This window comes from Mirounga angustirostris, unplaced genomic scaffold, assembly GCF_029215605.1.
Source record: "Mirounga angustirostris isolate CCGP_5_RB_7025 unplaced genomic scaffold, mMirAng1.0.hap1 SCAF_2, whole genome shotgun sequence".
Taxonomy (NCBI): Eukaryota; Metazoa; Chordata; class Mammalia; order Carnivora; family Phocidae; genus Mirounga; species Mirounga angustirostris.
This window is the reverse complement of record NW_026991710.1, coordinates 112,120,246-112,141,125: the sequence shown is the minus strand read 5'-3', so window position 1 is coordinate 112,141,125 and position 20,880 is coordinate 112,120,246.

The window sequence follows — 20,880 nt, the reverse complement described above, 5'->3', positions numbered from 1 at the left end:
CTGAGGTTATGTGGACATTTATTTATTTGGACATTTGTTTTGATTTCAACGAAAATGAAACTGTCAAATGCAAATTTGATCATGTCATTCTGCTTAAGAACCTGTCATGGCCTTCCATTACTCTTAAAGTCAGGTGTAAATCTTTACCATGGCCGAGGAGGCCTTGCATTCTTTGGTCCCTGTGTGTTTTTCAATCCTTTTCTTATGCTACTATTTACCCCCTTAGTCGACTCGCTGGAAATAAATTGGTTTTATTTCAAGTATCAAGTATGAAGTTAATCCCTGCCTCATTCAGAGCTTTAACTTTTTATCAGATAGTGTGCTGTCTATTGCAAGGGGTAAGAGAAGCCTTCCAACTGGTTTATGAAAAAAAAAAAATGATGAGGGGAATTTATTGCCAAATCAAAGTTAAGTAAGAGATCTTCTTTTCAAAATGGAAGTATTTTTCTTTTCTTTTTTCTTTTTTCCTCACAGGGGCCAAGGAAGACTCCCTCTAGGGTGTTACCCTACAGAGGCAGCAGTACCTTTTTGAAATTATCCCACATGGCACAGTGTTGCAGGGAGAAAAAGCAAGTCTTTTGAAAAGGTCAGAGAAGCTCACCTTCAACCATTTGGAATGTTATTTTTAAATATTTCTTTCTTTTTTTTTTTTTTTTAACAAAAGCTCATTATCTTCCCTACCTATGCTTTTTCATGTCTTAGGATATAGAATGGTTATGTTTCTTTGTGGGAGATCTGATTTTATTCTAGAAGGAACCTGAGATGGAAACTGTGCTGCCAAAAAAGTAAAGCAGGTCCTAAGTCCTTAAGAAGATGACGTATGGGGTTTGGGGGTAGAGAAATAACACTCAGCAGCAAGTCATCACATCTCACCAAATTTCTTGTTGGGTATTGGCTTAGGAAGTACACACATAACAGTGGCATATTCCTAAGAAAAAGTATGGGTGAAAAAGCGTGGAGGGGGGCGCCTGGGTGGCTCAGTTGGTTGGGCGACTGCCTTCAGCTCAGGTCATGATCCTGGAGTCCCGGGATCGAGTCCCGCATCGGGCTCCCTGCTCGGCAGGGAGTCTGCATCTCCCTCTGATTCTCCCCCCCTCACATTCTCTCTCTCTGTCTCATTCTGTCTCTCAAATAAATAAATAAAATTAAAAAAAAAAAAAAGAAAAGAAAAAGCGTGGAGGAAATCTACATATTGATGAAGTATATTTAGTTAGTTTTTTGAATTATTTTAAATTTGTATTGAAATATAATGTGTACATAGAAAAATGTAGAAATTTTAAGCATATAACTTGATGAATAATACAAAAATAAGTATATTTATGTAATTACCGCTCAAGCCAAGAAACAGAACATTACCTATAGTCTCCAACTCCCTCCCAATCACTTTCTATCACACTTATTCAATTGTAATTTCTGTCTTGACGTTAAACTCTGAAGATTAATTTTAATTACCTTGAACTGTACTCAAATTGATTCATAGAACATGAATCCTTTTGTGTCACTTTTACTCAAGATCTTTTAGTGAGATTCACATACACTAGTGTAGTAGTAATGTGTTCATTGTTATTGGCATATACTATTCTGTTATATGACTATACTACAAATTATTTATCCTTATACCATGAATGGACATTTAGGTTGCTTCCTTTTGGGGACTATAGTGAATAATGCAGCTATGAAAATCATCATGGATGTCTTTTTTTTTTTTTTTTTTTTTTGAGCTAATTCATGTACCATGAAATTAACAATTTTCAAATGTGCAATTCAGCATTTTTTAGTGTACTCACAAAGTTGTGCAATATCACCGTTATCCAATTCCAGAACCTTTTCATCACTCAAAAAGAAACACCATGCCTCCGGGGCGCCTGGGTGGCTCAGTTGGTTAAGCGACTGCCTTCGGCTCAGGTCATGATCCTGGAGTCCTGGGATTGAGTCCCGCATCGGGCTTCCTGCTCGGCAGGGAGTCTGCTTCTCCCTCTGACCCTCCCCGCCTCATACTCTCTCTATCTCATTGTCTCTCTCAAATGAATAAATAAAATCTTAAAAAAAAAGAAACACCATGCCTCCATTAGCAGTCACTCCCCATTCTCTCCTCCCCCAGCACCTGGAAACCATAATCTAATTTACGTAGATAAGGATTTGCCTGTTCTGAACATTTCATATAAATGTTATCATATGTGACCTTTTCTCCCTGGCTTCTTTCACCTAGCCCAATATTTTAAAGTTCCATCCATGTTGCAGCATACATCTGTACTTAATTCCTTTTTATGGAAGAATAACACTCACATTGTTTATCCATTCATCATTTGTTAAACACTTATGTTGTTTCTACTTCCTGATTATTGTGAATAATATTGTTGTGACATTTGTGTGCAAACTTTTCTGTGAATATCTATTTCCAATTCTCTTGGGTATATTCACAGACAAAGGTATATTCTCTTTTTCTTTATAAATCTTTTTATTTAAAGGAATCAACTTTTGGTTTCATTAGTTTTCTCCATTATTTTTCAATTTTTATTCTTTTCATTGTGTTTTATTTATTTTCGTTTTAATCTTTCTTATTTCCTTTCTTCTGCTTGCTTTGGATTTAGTATTCTTAGAGGAGACAACAGGCTCAAAATGGAGTCATTAGTGCTAAGCTCTACATCAGCAAACCAAGACTTAATACTTAACATAACTGGAGTTTCAGCTTCTCCCAGGATTGTAGCCTTTAACCAGCTGATCTGGAATTACCTACTCTGCACTATTGAGGTAATCCACCTGATAGACCCCTTTCCATCCCGAAAAGGAAGGTGACCTCACCTGAAACAATACACTTTTTTCCTTGTCTTGCCCCCTTTCTGCTTTTAAAAGCCTTCCATTTTGTATAGCTCATCAGAGCTCCTATTTGTTAGATGAGATGCTGCCTGATTCATGAATTGTTGAATAAAGCCAATTAGATATTCAAGCCAAATTTACTCAGTTGAATTTTGTTTTTTAACAGATTTGGAGGCAACATCAGGACAGAAGGAGATTTCCCACAGCTTTGGGAACAATGAGAAACACAGTCATGGTACCCACAAACCCTTTTGAGTTCTGTGTCTTTCTTGATGTGTCCAAGGACTGTGGGTAAGTTCCTCTTGGTTCTGACCTCTGCTCTCTTTGCATTGAGCTCCCAGTCTTATTGGCGTTCCAAGCAGGTCCCCCTTTGATTGGAATTCTTATTCCTTACTGGGAACTGTTAGTAGTTCAGACAACAATTTTCCATTTGATTGGAAACCCCAGTCCTTCGTTCTATATCCAGATTCCATTTTGGGAAGTGTTAGCATTTTAGTCTACAATTCCCTATTTGTTTGGAATCCTTCCCCAAATTCCATATTGGGTACTGCTGGGGACAGGTGCAGTTATCAATTTGAAAGATGAATCTGTGGCGGACTTTAAGCCGGTTTGGAAGCTGTCTGTTTATGGCATTCCAGATTCCATATGGTAGCTGCCTTATTTGTAAATGGATTATCTCCTGAGATTAGTGGGTTTATAAAAAGGCAGAAAATAGGATACGAGACCACCAGTCTGACAGAATTTATGACCATAGTTGAACACTTTGAAAGGACTTTGGAACAAGATCATAAACACAAGTCCATGAAACTATTGGCTTTACAACTACAACAGGTCCAAGGCCAGAGACCTTAGTTAACATTGGGCCTCTCACATCGCACCCCCTAGGGGTCCATCATCAAAACAGTGCCCCACAGATGGATGTCTGATTTGTTATTAACCCCAACACTGGGAAGAAGACTGTTCTCAAAGGTCCTGTATAAATTCTTCAGTGCATACAGAGTTGAATGCCCTCATGTCTACCCCCAAAGAAAGGCCCCCACATGAGTCCCTCCCAGAGTTGTTGGGACTCCGAGGGGTTATTCTGTAAACTGGTACCAATAATTCCCATAAGTGGCTAAGGGGAAACTAAAATTAAAATCAATGGGAAATCTGGCCAAATTCTAGTAGATATTAGAGCCCATACTTGCTACTTTAAACCCCACTCTCATGGGACAACAAATCCTTCAGGGGGAAAAAAAAAATCCTTCAGAGTGAAAAAGTTTCCATAGTGAAGGTATCTAGTAAAATTTTGAGCGAATTTCTGTCTCAACCAGTACAAGTGACTGATACCTCTTACTAAAAAAAAAAAAAAAAAAAAAAAAGATTTTATTTATTTATTTGACAGAGAGAGATATAGCGAGAGAAAGAACACAAACAGGGGGAGTGGAAGAGGGAGAAGCAGGCTTCCCACGGAGCAGGGAGCCCGATGCGAGGCTCGATACCAGGACCCTGGGATCATGACCTGAGCCGAAGGCAGATGCTTAATGACTGAGCTACCCAGGCGCCCCTGAAAAACATTCGTTTTTGCTGTGTGATAGAACCCCAGTCAATCTATTAAGGTACAGACAAATATTCTTTCTAAATTAAAAGGGCTAATACATTTTGCCTCCAATGGAGACCTTACCTTAGAGTTTCCTGACCAGCCTGAACCTGAACTTTCATGTTCCTTACAATCTGTCCTTGATAGAAGAGGAAGGATTCCAACAAAAGTCCCCTAATTTAATCATGGTGCCTGAAAAACTGGGCTACTTCTAATATTGATATAGGGAGAATAAAAATGCAGAACCTAGAAAAACTTAGTCATAAGTAAACCTCTTCCCGAGTTACTTCAATATCCATTAAAGCCTGAAGGTATACAGAGATTCACACCAATAGTAGAAGACCAGATTGCCCAGGGGTTCACATTCCCTGCAGGAGCTCCTCTAACGCCAGTCTTCCCAGCCCAAAAACCTAATGCCTGGAGGTGGTGATTTGTCCAGGACCTAAGATCTATTAATAAGGTAGATATTCCCTTATTTCCCAGTTGTTCCAAATTTGAAAAGCTTTTTGTTATAAGTCCCACCAGACTCAAAATTGTTCACTGTTACAGACCTTTGTTCAGCGTTTGTCAGCATCCCTGAGGACCCTAACAGCCAATATCCATTTGCCTTTACTAAGAACAATCAACAGTGTATCTGGACAGTCATGACTCAAAGGTTCACTGAGACCCCTTCTTATTTCTCTCAAGTACTCCATAAGATTTAAAGAAAAACCACCCTTTTCCAATATGTAGACAATCTCTTGCTATGTTCAGTTACCGATCCATAAAGGATCCCATTTATTTGTTTATAACAGTTAACTGAAAAGAGACAAAATATCTAAAGAGAAATTGTAAGTATTTAAGGACACTGTTTATTACCTAGGTCATAATCTAAGTGCTGAGGGATTCCTGCTATCGCCAAAAAGGATTAAGCTCATCCAATTATTTCCCAGGCCCACAACTAAGGAATAACTTCGTGGATTTCTAGGTCTTGCTAGCTACTGCAGACCATGGGTTCTTTTTTTTTTTTTTTTTTTGCTGCACTCTATGAACTTACTAAAATTTCAGTCCCTGAACCTCTTCCTTGGGAACAGAAATATGAGCAGGCCTTTATAAGACTAAAACCAGTATTACAAGAACTGCCTGCCCAAGGGTTACCTAGCCATTCCAAACCTTTCACCTTAATTGTGCATGAAGGAGATAACCATGCCCTGGGAATGCTCACATAAGAACATGGTAATAAACATAGCCCTATTGCCTATTATAGTGTACAACATGATTCAGTTGTCTGTGCATATCCGAACTGCCTAAAGGCTATGGAACTCCAGCTGCAAAATTAGTAGAAGCTTCAGTGGATTTAACCCTAGAAAATGACATTTACTTATAAACTCCACACGCTGTCCCAAAGTCTTCTTAACTCTGAATTGACTCAACATTTCTCTGCAAGCAGACTAACTTCCTATGAGATCTTTCTGCTTTCACCATTTAATCTAAATCCTTAACGTTGCACATTCCAAAATCCTGTTACATTTTACCCTTGTCTGACGAAGACCAGCCCCATGACTGTGAGGTAATAACATCCCATTTGGTGACACCACCTTTTGATTTACAAGACATGTCTTTGACAATCTTGATCTAATCGTTTCTGTTGGTGGATCATACTGTAAAAATGAAAAAGGGGATTTCCAAACTGTAACTTGGAAAATTGCTAGTATGCTGTTACTGCCCAATATGAACTACTTGAAAAGGGAAATTTCCCACAAGCTAAATCAGTCCAACAAACAGAACCCCAGGCCCTTACCAGAACATGCCAATTATCAAAAGGGCAAACTGTTAATATTTATACTGATATACCTTTGGAGTCATCTATGACTTGGGGATGTTTTAGAAACAAAGGGGTTTTCTTATTCCCACTGATACCCCAACCAAAAACAGACAAGTATACAACCTTCTTAATGTTATTCTCTTATCTTCTGAAATTGCTGTCATCAAAATTGAGGCAAAAGACCAAACCTGAGTATCAGGAGACTGCCCTAGCTGACTTTCATGCAAAGGCAGCAGCAACAGAATCTATAAAGGTTGTAGCAAATGTAATTGAATTCCTTTCTGTTTTTGCAAAAAAAAAAAAAAAAAAAAAAAGACATCATGTTGTCAGACTTTTGCCACCTTAATGTTCTTGCAACAGGGCAACAGTTTAGTCCTGAATCAGAGAAATTAAGAAAAGCAAAACAACGGTTAAATTTCGATGAACAGTCAGAGCTATGGGAAACTTGAGATGGCTTGGTTCTTCCCAGATCCTTGGCAAACCCCATTTTTCAGTGTTTACATTCCTTCACCCACTGTGGTGCATTTAGGATGACTCAAATTATGAATAAGCATTGGTGGGGAGACTCCTTCAAAAATGTAAAAACAGTTTACCACCAATGTCTGATCTGTCAGTTCCATAAACCTGGAAAAGCTATTTTTTGTCCCCAGAGGTATCAAACCTTCTCCCTCTGGACCCTTTGAGCACCTACAGTTGGCCCTCACTCAACAGGCACCCAGTATGGGTTATCAACATAGTCTTGTTATTGTATGTATACATTCTGGATGGGCTGAAGCCTTCCCCTGCCACAAGGCTGATGCCTTCACAGTGGCAAAGAAACTGTTAGAAAATGTTTTTCCCACTCAGTATACCTCCCACAGTCTCCAGTGATCAAGGCACCTACTTCAGTGGACATAGGAGCCTTAGCAAAAAACCTTGCAAACTTCTTGGAATTATCACTATGCCTATCACTCTCTATCATCAGACAAGGTTGAGAGAACTAATGGGACTGTCAAACTCAGTCTCTAAACTTGCTGAAACTACTGGACCCCCTTGGCCTAAGGTATTGCCTCTGGCCTTGCTGACAGTTCAGAGACCTACTTTGGGAAACATAAACTCACTCCACATGAGGTAGTCATCAATAGGTTAATGTCTATTGGAATACAACTCTCTGCTGATCCTTTTTTGTGTCATGCTGATATGACCAGCTCCTGTAAGTCTTTAATGCCTTATGCCAAAGCATATCATCAACAGCTTGAAGAAACCTTGCTGGAACCCAATTCAGAAGATCCTGTTGGTCATAGTCTGGAACCTGGTGATTGGGTGTCCGGAAACCATATCAGAAGAAGACAGCCTTAGAGCCCTGCTGGAAGGGAACTTCCAAGTGCCCCTGACCACTGGCACTGCTGAAAAACTAGAAGGCATTGAGTCTTGGATACATATCTCACAGGCAAAGAAGACTCCATATGACATGTAGTTCTATACAGACACTGGAGACTTCCAAATCAAAATGACGGAAGAGAAGTAGCTGACAACCATATAGAATGCTTCTACCCAAGATGCTGGATGAAAACTTCATTATTTAACTAAACATAAAACCCTTTCTTTTCTTTCTTCCCTTTACTCTGGCATTGGCCTGGAAAGATAAGGCCCTCATCTGTGTCACCCAGGCCATTGCTAAGGGAGGTAACCTTACAGACTGCTTGATCTGTCATCAAAGATTCCAATCTGTCCATGATGCTAGAGACCTCCTTATTCCCCCAATGGCCAATTTCTCTTCAATTCCCAGTGTCACCATAAACTCTGATTGACTGCCCTTAGAAGTTTCTTCAACATAAGTTCAACTCTTATGACCAGAACATCCAACGCTTTTTTATCCTTTCTCCAATTATAACTATTCTTGCTCAACTCAACACAAATACCTATGTAAATCTTAGTACAGTTGCACCCCCACATTCCCATGATTGTCTAAATCAAATCTTCCCCCAATCACACACACACACAAAAATCTCAAAAGCAGCACCTATCTTTGCAAAATATTTAGAATAACTCCTTATTTCAGCTGGGGAGACTTACTTTCTAAATGTGCTGAAAACCTAACTGACCCCTGGTTTGAACAGGCAAGTGTAATAATCCCTGTGAATTAACAGGAATGGCTTGTGCACTGACAGGGTTTATGTTTGTGATGATTATCATTTTCCTTGGACCTGTGAATGCCTAGATATCTGGCACATAACCAGGCAATGCCTTTTAGGATATCCAACTATGCCCCTAACAGTTCACAAGTGAACTAAGACAATTCATTGGTCAACTCCCCTGAATTTACATCACCAAGTTAGACAGGACTTAACCAGGAGGCTTTTATGCTTCAGGATTCACTTCATTTGCCGGAGCCCTACTTTCCTGGCTAGGTGTAAATGTAAATGGACTATGATCAGGAAGCGCTCCTTAACTCTTGAAAATATTGCAGAATCTGCTGCTAGAACAATAGCTGCCCAACAAAAATCCTTGGACTCTCTGGCCAAGCAAGGTTCTTGATGATAGGATAGCTCTTGATTATCTTTTAGCTGAGCAGTGAGGTATCTGTGCTGTGGCCAGCACTACCAGATGCATCTGGATTTGGAGGGAAAGGGAAATTCGGTTATATAAGATCAATGAGCAAGCCACTTAGCTTAAAAAGATGACTCCTCCAGGTGGGGTCTTCTTACTTGACTTTCATTGGTTTGGGTCTAGAGCACCATGGCTCCAGAGCGTACCCCAGACATTGAGAATTATCCTACTTGTAATAATCATAGAATTTCCTGAAGGCAATATATTTTCTCAAAAGTTTTAAATGCATGTTCACAGCCACTAACCACCAAGCAAATGCTCTCCCTAAGAGTGGAATGCCAAAAAAGGAATGAAGAAAATAACCAACTTAAAATTGTGAGCCTGAAGTCATGACCTGTGAATACCACAGAGTCAGCAGAAAACATCATGACTTGTGAATATCACACAGATCAGGAAAAGCTGCAAGAACTACAGAGCAATAGCTGAGAGTGGTGCTAATGCCTTAAATTTTCATCACATCTCAGGCCAAGAGTCTGATCAAAAGAGGGAAATTGCTAAAAAAGAAACAACAGGCCCAAAATGGAGCCATGTGGGCTAAGCCCAACATCAGTAAACCAAGACTTAATGCCTAACTTAACTGGAATTTTGGCCTCTCCCAGGATTGTAGCCTTAACCAGCTGATCTGGAATTACCTACTCTGCCCTAGTGAGGCCATCCACCTGATAAACCTTTCCATCCCCAAAAGAAAGGTGACTATGCCCCAAACGATACAGTATTTTCCTTGTCTTGCCCCCTTTCTGCCTTCCATTTTGTACAATTCTTTGGAGCTTTTTTCTATTTGTTAGATGAGATTCATGAATTGTTGAATAAAGTCAGTTAGATATTTAAATGTACTGATTTATAAAGGAAAAAATCAGATTGACATTAGAATTTTCAACAGCAATGTTTTGTGCCAGAAAAACATGTAATTCATTTAAGATTCTAAGGGAAATAAGTATGATCAAAAGATCTACTATCTAAATTGACCTTCTAGTCTGAAGACCATGGACAAACTTTAAGAATATGACAGAACTCAGGAAATATTTTTCCCATAAGTCCTTCCTGAGGAAATTTACTAGAAAATTATATTTAGAAAATGAAAACAATTAAAGGTATCAGCTTAACACCGGTGATAAACATTGAATATATATTTATTTGTAAGAAGTGATAAACATGAGGAACACATAAAGCACGCATTGGTTAAGTGGTCTGATGTTTTAAATAAAGTAACATAATTAAAAGTGGTTTAGAAAAATGAAAGAGAATGTGGAAAGTAAAATCAGTTCACTAATTGCTTTATAAGTATTAACTAGGAGTAAGAGACATTACTTCAAATTGAATTTGGAGAGAAAGGGAGATGAGGAAGAAAAAGTTTCTAGTTAAATTCAATATTGCTAATAGAATGGAATAATGGACAGAATCCAAAAAAGTGAGAAGACTGAGAATATTCTAAAAATTATTAGTATAAAAGTAACCATTAATCTAAAACTACAAATCTTTATAAATACCAAAATACATGATGAGAGAATAAATGATCACATATTGATATACCTCTATGTAAATAAATCCTTAAAAATACAAGAAATTGGATGCTAAATATACTAATTGTAGCAACTTTTTTTTTAATATTTTATTTATTTATTTGAGAGAGAGAGAGAATGAGAGACAGAGAGCATGAGAGGGAGGAGGGTCAGAGGGAGAAGCAGACTCCCTGCCAAGCAGGGAGCCCGATGCGGGACTCGATCCCGGGACTCCAGGATCATGACCTGAGCCGAAGGCAGTCGCTTAACCAACTGAGCCACCCAGGCACCCGAAAAAAGTATTTTCTTATTGGCTAAAAATTATGTCAAAAAAATAAACCAACCTTAAGAAGTGATAAAAATTAAAAAGGTGTGCCAATACGTTCTATCCAGATGCAATGGAAAAGAAAGTACAGGCTAAAATCTTGATATTTGAAAAGAAAAATCTTAGCCCAAAGGAGTATAAAATGATGAAATTATAATTTTATAATTTTATAAAGTTAAAAAAATATTTCTCTGTGAAACTATAATGGTCCTGAGTTTTTCTGTAAGCAGTGCAATGATTTTCACTCAACAGCAACTATAGCAGGCACAGGGAGAAATAGACAAAAACAATTAATAAAAATAAAATTTGACATATCTCTCTAGATCCAAAGCAGATCAAATGAACAAAAATTTTGAAAACACATTGAAGTACTGAACATTTGTTATTGATAATTTAGACTTTACATATTGAAATTTTAACCCAGATAAAGTTACTACACTTCTCTTAAATGCACAGAAAATGTTCATGAGAATTGACCCTTTTTTAATGCCACAAAGGAAATCTTAATACATTCTAAAAAATAGTAGTAAGACAAAGGGCATGGAGGGATGGGGTAACTGGGTGATGGACAGTAAGGAGGGCATGCGATGTAATGAGCACTGGGTATTATATAAGACTGATGAATCACAGACCTATACCTCTGAAACCAATAATACATTATATGTTAATTCATTAAATTTAAATTTAAGAAAATAAATATAAATTAAATTAAATTTAAAAAAAGACAAAGAGCATCCTCTGAACTCTTTTCAATAAAACTAGGAATTTATAACAAAATGGAAAAACAAAAAGTTCTTCTACTTAGAAATTAAACACGTAGTGTTAAACAACTCTTGGATGAAACTGGAAATGCGTGTCAGACTGAAACACTTCTCAAAATGTAAACAAGACATATCAGTATCTGGAATATAACTGAAGTATTTATGAGGGGAAATTTGATAGCGTTAAAATATACATTAAATATATACATCAATAACAATTAGAAAAATAAAGTAATTAAACACTAAACTTTTAAAAAGTTATTTAAAAGCCAACAATAAATTAAACCAAAAGAAAATAGAAGAACTTGGGGGAGTTGTCACCTAAATTAAAGCATGCCTCAGCACTGTTTTAGGATATTGGTACTAAAGCAGTGAATAGAGTTCCTACCCTTTTTCAGATGGTTTGGATACAAAAAGTCAGTTTGGGAATGCAGGTTGTTTTCTTTTCTCCCCAAAGTTGTAGTGTTAAGGTAGCAATTATTAACGTAATATGGCCACAATTTGTAGGAATACAAATCTTTAATATTGAACTATTTAAGGTTTTTCAATGGACATGGTATTTATCAATAACCACAAAATAAATCCCGCATTCCATATCATACTAATAATTTACAATGTGTTTACAGTATATTTCAGGAGAGTGTTTCTCTTTCCAGAACCTACTGAAATTTTTTTTCCTGTGCATCCACATTCATAAGAACATTTTGATAGATATGATGGTTTCTGTTTGATCAATATTAATTTAAAGCTGCTGGATATCCTTGGAGAGCTAATCAAGAAGGTAGAAATTTTTCCACATTAGTGTTGTCAAGTGACAGTAGATTTAAGAGGTAATGAACATTATTTACTTAAAAAGAAAATGTTTTCCCTTATGCAATTACTGTTAGAGGAATCATTAGCCACAACAAAAGCTCTATGAATCAGTTAAACATATGTCTCATTCCATAATTTATACTTCTTCTTAACAGTCTGTGATCCCTTGGGTCAAGATTACTTTAGAAATACAAAGAAAACCCTAAAACTAAATAATTTCTATTATAAAACGAACATGTAAATTATCTGCTAAATTACTTGTACTTAATTAGTAATTTTGCATAATGACATACATTCTCTTTGGGTCTCTTCAGGCTCTGACAGATAACATTTTACAAATGTTACTTAAGTTCCAATTACAGCACAAACCTTGTAGAAATGTACTCTTGATCTAAATATGCAAACGTGAGCAATCCTGGTATTCCTTAGGCAAACTATAATTCAACATTTCTGCTAACTGGTGCCTTGGCTCATTCTGAAGGAATATGTTTCTTATGTTGTTGTTTCTTATGTTGTTGTTTCTTATACCAGAGACTAAGAATGTCAATGTTTTAAGGTTTGTGATTGTATAACACATTGTACAATTATTAGAATAAACTCATTTGACTCAGTTTAGAAATTCAAATTATAAAAATACTTATTTTTTGATGCTAAAGCTGTCTTTTTTGGTAGTTAACATTAAAACAACCATGTAAGTCATTTTTACTACTAATCACTCTGCAGTGTTCAGCTTGAATTGTTCTAATCTTGTCGTAATTACATTGTGTCTTAAGCTATTACATAGAATTCACTGAGAAGGGCAATACATGTAGTTGAAATAAAATGCTCAAAATATAAGTTGTTTTATTTATTTACCAGGTATTTATTGAGTGCCTACAAGACTGTCAGGCTCAGTCTTGGTGATGGAGCAATGAGGAAGGCAAAGTTCCCATTCTCAAGAAGTTCACATTCAGTGTGTGTGAAATGGGTGAGTGTTATGAGTGTAACTATGTCTGGATGTGTGTGAAGAGGGGAGGAAATAGATAATGACTAGAGGGACAAAATAATGTATTATCAGAATTTATAAAGTGATATAGAAGAAATAAACAGGGCTATTTGATAGAGGGAGAATGGGATAAGATGTCTGCTTTTTTTTTTTTTTTTTAAGATTTTATTTATTTATTTGAGAGAGAAAGAGAGCGCACAAGCAGGAAGAGTGGCAGGCAGAGGGAGAGGGAGAAGCATCCCCGCCCCCAGCAGGGAGCCCAATGTGGGGTTCGATCCCAAGACCCTGGGATCATGACCTGAGCCGAAGGCAGATGCTTAACTGACTGAGCCACCGGGTGCCCCTGCTTTTTTTTTTTTTTTTTTTTTTTAAGATTTATTTATTTATTTGAGAGAGAGAGAGCAAGAGAGAGAGTGGCAGGGAGAGGGGCAGAGGGAGAGAATTTTCAAGCAGAGACTCTCTGAGCCAAGATCCAGATGAGGGGCTCAGGACCCTGAGATCACGACCTGAGCTGAAACCAAGAGTCGGTTGCTTAATCGACTGAGCCACCCAGGCATCCCAAGGTGCTTCTTTAAATAGAACCTAGAATTGCCTTCCATTTTACGCATAAATAAAAAATAGATTTTATACAACTTCTCTGTATATCAAGTGGAGCTACTGGGTACATTTTGGGGAGATTATACTTTGATTTGTTTAGAACTTAACCAAAGGTAGTTCAACATTTTGGAAAATCATTTTACCATGGCAATACCACTTGTGGTATATGAGTTGTTGACACAACCCCTACACTGATATACCTGTATGTGATGATATTTATACAATAAAGGTAATTTTAGATCTTATTTTAAAGTGTTTTATAAATAGAGAAAAATGTCTCTATCATTCAGTTGAATATTTATTCTTGGGTTTTATCACTTTATCCCAAAATGATCAACATGGTTATATTTAATTGACTAACATATTTTTCTTAATTAAGCAACAAAAATGTTGAGAATAAATACAAATTAAAATAAAACACAATAACCATATAACTCTGAAGTTTAAATAAATTTTCAAAAGTGTTATTTTGTCAGAATGTTTAAAAACTCTTAAATCCATAACTATTAAGGTTTCTTTTTTTTTCGGATAAAAAGCAAAAATAATGCAAAATATGATGAACCATACAATATTAGAGAAAAATTAATCCTGCTGTTGTATGTGAACATATTCGTACTATGATGAAAGGTAGTTCAAATATGATACAATTTATTCCTTTCCACTGAGCAAAGATACTATTTTTAGATGATTCAATGAGCAGGTAAATGAAAATGAGGTATATAATAAACTGAAATTACACAATTCAAAAAGAATTTTTAAAAAGTGACAGAGGAGATGTCATACTGTATTACACAGAGCTTGTCAATATTTGAAACCTTTAAAATTAGTTTATAGGAAAAAATATTCTCTTTTCCAATGACATTGCTTATACAACAGACGGAACACTAACGGGTTAGTAGGTAACACAGGTTTACAGACAACTTAAATAAGAAACTCCAGGTGTTTTAGCAAATTATTGCATTATTAATCAACAACATTTGTTGCCAAGAACTTTGAAAAAGACTTCAAAAATAAATGAAGTTACTAGGCTCCTAATACATAATTTTAGCAATAATGTGAAATAAGTAGTAATTTCTGGAATGAGAGGTTATTTGGTAAACTTTTATTGTCCATATTGAACTATGATTCTTCAAAGAAACTTGTCTTTAAATACTTTCCACTGTTTCATTGCATTTTTTTATTCAGCTAAAAATTAAAAATTGTAATTAAATTATGAAAGTTATTATAAATTTTTCAGATATATTTGCGAAGTTAAGGAAGGGTTCTTAGGCTACATGGAATTGAGGTATATCCTACTCAAATATAGGGAATGATCAAGAAATTACTAAAAACTACATAATACAAAAATAACCTTATTCATGAGAATTTTTTTAAAGTTTTATCTAAATTCCAGTTAGTTAAAGTACAGTGTAGTATTACTTACAGTTGTACAATATAGTGTTCCAACACTTCTCTGCAGAACCCAATGCTCAACATGGCAAGTGCACTCCTTAATCCCCATCATCTATTTTACCCATACCCCCACCAACCTCCCTTCTGGCAACCATCAGTTTGTTCTATTCATGATAATTTTTAAAGTTTCCCATATTGGCTGAAATTTTATGAAGATAGATTTAAACAAAATGATTTAGAAACATCTTGCTGTTACTGGTTGCTATTAAAAAAGTAATATTCTAAGTCAGCATGAACTTGGAAAATCTTACTGAGTAATTAAAATTCCAGACTCTATTAATTAACAAAAAAATAAAAAATACTATGAACACTATATCACGACTAAGAGATGAAAAGGAAAAAAATTAGTTAAAAATAGTAAAGCAAAAAGCTATAGGAAAGTTGTGAGGCACACTGATAGATATAAATTACATATACATTTGCAGCTACATATTTATTAAAAATAATTTTTGATAGTTTTGTTATTATAAATAACAAAATTGCAAATACATAGTAGGAGATTTGAGAGGACTTTTAACAGAATTACTTTTAAAGAAAATTTGGACAATATTACATTAGCAGAGACTCATGAAAAGTAGTGGTCATATTGATATTCACTAATAGAGTTTTTTAAAAATATTTATTATCATCCTATGTATCTTTTATTTTCATCCAAAAATGGTAAATCTATCTTATGTAAATAGCATATTGAAATTATTTTTTTAATTTTCCTTTTTTTTTTCTTTTTTTTAAGTACAATCACAGCTTTCCAATAGCTTTTGAATAATAGAACTAAAAAATTTAAATTCTAGTCCTGGTTCTGCTGTTTTCTATCTTGACTGAGTGTATGAAAGTTCTGTTAACTTTCAAGAGTTTCTATTTTTTTAAATAATGTGATACTATTTTGTCTAGATACAAGAGTTGCTGTGAGAATTAAATAAGAGAATAAAGAAAAAATGCTTTGTATAGATAAGTATTCAGAAAATTAAAACTATAATTATTCTTATTATTAATTTGAGAAGATATAAGTATTAGGATGTTGATAGATATACATTATTTTCATTAAAAAGTCTGCTCTAGGAATACTGTATTATTATGTATATAATGAAATATAATTAAGATAATATTCTACTGAGGAAAACATTTTTAATCTCATTGCCTATATCAAAAATGTAAATATTTGAGAGACTAACTCATAATCACAGCAATAGAATTACACTTAAAGAAAAGGTGTGAAGAGATAGAGGTGTTAACTAACATTATTTTGCTGTTCATTTTCCAATTCTATGTGCATCAAATCATCACACTGTATACTTTTTTTTTTTAAGATTTTATTTATTTATTCATGAGAGACAGACAGAGAGAGAGAGGCAGAGGGAGAAGCAGGCTCCCAAGGAGCAGGGAGCCCGATGTGGGACTCGATCCCAGGACCCTGGGATCATGACCTGAGCCGAAGGCGGACGCTTAACCATCTGAGCCACCCAGGCGCCCCATCACACTGTATACTTTAAATTTACATGTTATATGTCAATACTCAATGATGCTGGAAAAAATTAGGGAACAGTTAGATATATGGTATATTTCTATTATTAATTTTAGAAAGGTCAAAAAAAAAAGACAAAGGCAGAGATTCGAGTGATGTGTCATAATCAAGAAATGCCTGGGGCCACCAGAAGCAGGAAGAGGCATGATGAGATCGTTCTTTAGAGCCTTCAAAGGGAGCATGGCCCTGTGAATACCTTGATTTTGGACTTCCGGCTTCTAGAACCAGTGATAGAATACATTTCTATGTTTTAAGAAAAAAAAAAAAAAAGAAGATATATCTTAGTGGTGCTATTTTACATTTTTGAGACTCACTTACCTCCAGAATGCAGGTATGTGAGTGGCATTTTTATTAATTAGATGCTTCCTTATTAGATTTGGACATAGAAATGAGCAACACAGAGGGGCAGCTACATAGTTGTTTGAGCAAGCATACAGGGACGCCTGTTATTCTAGGACTGCTGTGCGGCACATCTGTGGCGCAACTAGTCCTGAGAGTCATACATGCAGAGAGAGAGAGAGTTGACACATGTGGTTTTATTTGAGTTGGAGAACTCCAGCGCTGTGTTAATTTTCTCCTGAATTCAATCAATCTGCTTTGTACCTGGTTGTAAAATAGCCAAGATTAACCATCAGGCACTCCTGAAAAAGTTGTGAGATGGGTAATTTTTTTTTAAGGAATTATTTTCTGCTTAGGGATGCTACGTGGAGGCTGTAATAACAAATTGCTGGTTACCTAGACTCATTCCTCCATTTCTTGATTTACTTAATGAGGTGGTGACCATTGGCGTGCTGCTATGACAAAATATTTAGCACATTTGTACAATCACCCGACTTACTTTCTATTTCATCTTACAAATATTTCAGAAAGGTTTTGTTCTTCATTAAGAACAAAACTTAACTTCGTTAAGTTTATAATTTTAAACTATAGAACTTTCCCCTTAACTCCACATACATGGTATAGAATTATCTGACCTAAGTTTCTTTACATATAACCTTGCGTTCTGTAAATAACCTAACTTCTAATAGCCATATCATTATTTTTTTTCTTTAGTTATCAGGATTTAAAACACATTCTATTCTAGCCTGAATGTGAGTGTACTGTTACTGGTCTGTAGGAAGATTCTGAAGATTAAGATCCAAAAACACAGATTTACAATATTATGATTTATTAATGGAAATTACAGAAGTAAGTTTTGTGAATGGACTTGCAAAGAGAAGAAAACTTCATGAAACCAAATTTGTACCACTTACTAATACTTCAAGTATATGAACAAATGGATTTTGTTTTATTTTATTATATCCCTTGCTCAAATCAATTTAATTTGATTCATATTCAGATTATGCCTTTTCAGGAATTTTTTTTTCCATGGAGTTCATATCATCCCTTTTTCTTGGATTTTTAAAAATAGAAATACATTCTCAATTATTTTCCTAGGTATAGATGCATAAGAACTAAATACTCTCAAACTTTTCATGTCTGAAATAATTTTTAATATTTTAGGTATTTTTTTTAAAGATTTTATTTATTTATTTGAGAGAGAGAGAATGAGAGATAAAGAGCATGAGAGGGAGGAAGGTCAGAGGGAGAAGCAGACTCCCTGCCAAGCAGGGAGCCCGATGTGGGACTCGATCCCGGGACTCCAAGATCATGACCTGAGCCGAAGGCAGTCGCTTAACCAACTGAGCCACCCAGGTGCCCCAATAGTTTAGGTATTTTTAAAATTTTATATTCAAATGGGGTGCCTGGATGGTTCAGTCAGTTAAGTGTCTGCCTTCAGCTCAGGTCATGATCCCAGGGTCCTGGGATACAGTTCTGCATCGGGCTCCCTGCTCAGCGGGGAGCCTGCTTCTCCCTCTCCCTCTGCCTGCCGCTCTGCCTATTTGTGCTCTCTCTCTTTCTGATGAATAAATGAATAAAATCTTTAAAAACAATTAGTATTCATAGTATGCCCCTCAATAGTGTTATAGCTTTACCCCAGTGTCTTATAGTGTTCTTAGGCCCTGAGGAGATTCTATATTAATTCAGTTCTGATTTTCTTTTAAATTTTATTTTATTATGTTATGTTCATCACCATACAGTACATCATTGGTTTTTGATGTAGTGTTCCAGGATTCATTGTTTGCGTATAACACCCAGTGCTCCATTCAATATGTGCCCTCTTTAATACGCATCACCAGGCTAACCCATCTCCCCACCACCTCCCCTCTAGAACCTGGTATGTAAATGGGATCGATTCCTTAATTTCTCTTTCTTCACTTACATTGTTAGTGTATAGAAATGCAACTGATTTCAGTGCATTGATTTTGTATCCTGCCAAGTTGCTGAATTGCTGTATGCGTTCTAGTAATCTGGGGGTAGAATCTTTTGAGTTTTCCACATAACATATCATGTCATCTGTGAAGAGAGAGCATTTGACTTGTTCTTTGCCAATTTGGATGTCTTTTATTTCTTTTTGTTTTCTGATTGTGGAGGCTAGGACTTCTAGTACTATGTTGAACAATAATGGTGAGAATGAGCATCCCTGTTGTGTTCCTCACCTTAAGGGAAAAGCTTTCAGTTTTTTCCCATTGAGAATGATATTTGCTGTGGACTTTTCATAGATGGCTTTTATGATATTGAGGTATGTTCCCTCTATACCTATACTTCGAAGAGTTTTAATGAGGAAAGGATGCTATAATTTGTCAAATGCTTTTTCTGCATCCATTGAGAGGATCACATGGTTATTGTCTTTTCTTTTATTAATATGATCTATCACATCGATTGAGTTCCGAATGTTGAACCACCTTTGCATCCCAGGAACAAATCCCACTTGGTCGTGGTGAATAATCCTTTTGATGTACTGTTGGATCCTATTGGCTAGGATCTTGTTGAGTATTTTGATATCCATGTCCATCAGGGATATTGGTCTCTAATTCTCCTTTTTGATGTGGTCTTTGTCTGGTTTTGGGATCAGGGTAATGCTGGCTTCAAAGGATGAGTTTGGAAGTTTTCCTTCCACTTCTGTTTTTTGAAACAGCTTCAGTAGAATAGGTATTATTTCTTCATTTAATGTTTGGTAGCATCCCCTGGGAAGATACCTGGCCCTGGACTCCTGTTTCTTGGGAGGTTTTTGATTACTTCAATTTCCTTACTGGTTATTGGTCTGTTCAGATTGTCTATTTCTTCCTGTTTCAGTCTTGGTAGTTTATAAGTTTCCAAGAATGCATCCATTTCTTCCAGATTGCTTAATTTGCTGGCATATAGTTGCTCATAATATGTTCTTATAATTGTTTGTATTTCTTTGGTGTTGGTTGTGATCTCTCCTCTTTCATTCATGATTTTGTTGATTTGGGTCCTTTCTCTTTTCTTTTGGATAAGTTTGGCCAGAGGTTTATCGATCTTATTAATTCTTTCAAAAAACCAGCTTCTAATTTCTTTTGTCTGTTCTACTGTTTTTCTGATTTCTATTTCATTGATATTGCTCTAATCTTTATTATTTCTATTCTCCTCCTGGGTTTAGGTTTTATTTGCTGTTCTTTCTCCAGCTCCTTTAGGTGTAATGTTAGGTTATGTATTTGAGACCTGTCTTGTTGAGAAAAGTTTGTAGTACTATATACTTCCCTCTCAGAACCACCTTTGCTGCATCCCACAGATTTTGAACAGTTGTGTTTTCATTTTCATTTGTTTCCATTAATTTTTAATTTTTTAATTTTTTAAAGATTTTATTTATTTTTTGACAAAGAGAGACACAGTGAGAGAGGGAACACAAGCAGGGGGAATGGGAGAGGGAGAAGCAGGCTTCCCACTGAGCAGGGAGCCCGATGTGGGGCTCAATACCAGGACCCTGGGATCATGACCTGAGCCAAAGTCAGATGTTTAAAAACTGAACCACCCAGGTGCCCCTCCATGAATTTTTTAAATTCTTCTTTAATATCCTGGTTGAACCATTCTTTCTTTAGCAGGATGCTCTTTAGCCTCCATGTATTTGAGTTCTGTCCAAATTTCCTCTTGTGATTGAGTTCCACCTTCAAAACACTGTGGCCCGAAATTATGCTGGGAATGATCCCAATCTTTTGGCACTGGTTGAGACCTGATTTGTGACCCAGTATGCGGTTTATTCTGGAGAAAGTTCCATGTGTACATGAGAAGAATGAG